At 37.6% G+C, this 955-nt stretch overlaps 1 non-coding gene across 1 annotated transcript; it reads right to left on the bottom strand.

The window, feature by feature from the left end:
- Positions 1–586: 586 nt before the first annotated feature.
- Positions 587–691, bottom strand: LOC125084135 (U6 spliceosomal RNA). The gene has a single exon (XR_007122494.1). It is a non-coding gene; the product is annotated as a U6 spliceosomal RNA (small nuclear RNA).
- Positions 692–955: the final 264 nt, after the last annotated feature.

The following is a 955-nucleotide window of genomic DNA, read 5'->3' on the forward strand; positions in this document are numbered from 1 at the left end:
AAACTGTGGAGCCCTAACAGGGACCTGCTATTTTTGCTTAATCATATGTTGTGAGCCCATTTCCTAAGTTAGTGCATAATGATCTATGTTGTTCTTTTTTTCACTAAATCTTTTTTTTTTTTTTTTGAGATGTATTTATTTGAGAGAGAGAGTGAACAGGAGGAGGAACAGAAGAAGGAGAGGGAGAGAAACAGACTACCTGCTGAGCATGGAGCCTGACATGGGGCTTGATCCCACGACCCTGAGATCATGACCTGAGCTGAAATCAAGAGTTGGTCGCTTAACCGACTGAGCCACTCAGGTGCCTCTATGTTGCTTTTTAAATTGCTGATTAGTGTTTCACAGTATTAGTATATCATGATTAGTTGTTTATGGAAGATGTTATTAGCAACCTTTTATTTATTTATTTAGCTTTTTTCTTTTTTTAGAGATTTTATTTATTTGAGAGAGAGAGAGACAGAGCATGGGTGGGGGCAGAAGGGAAAGACAGGAGGGGCTTGATCCTAGGACCCTGAGATCATGACCTGAGCAGAAGGCAGATGCTTAACTGACTGAGCCACCCAGGCGCCCCTATTTATTTACTTATTTAAATATGGAACACTTCTCGAATTTGCATGTCATCCTTTGCGGCAGGGCCCATGCTAATCTTCTCTGTATTGTTCCAATTTTAGTGTATGTGCTGCTGAAGCAAGCAGTATTAGCAACCTTTTAGATGTATTTTTGGGTAAGACTTTGAAAGTATTTTGGGTAAGACTTTGAGAGTATTAGACACTGCTGATTTTTCTTTTTCTTATTTTTTTTCCCCCTGTTGGTTAGAAACCCAGAAATTAAAATACTTTTTCAAACAGTATGCATATTAGAAAAAGTAATATTACTCTTTTAATTTCTGAATTATTATCAAAATGCACACTTCCACCAATAATAAATGAGAGCACCAGTTTCTCTAGGTGTTTAT

This window comes from Lutra lutra, chromosome 13 (assembly GCF_902655055.1).
Source record: "Lutra lutra chromosome 13, mLutLut1.2, whole genome shotgun sequence".
NCBI classification, from domain to species: Eukaryota; Metazoa; Chordata; class Mammalia; order Carnivora; family Mustelidae; genus Lutra; species Lutra lutra.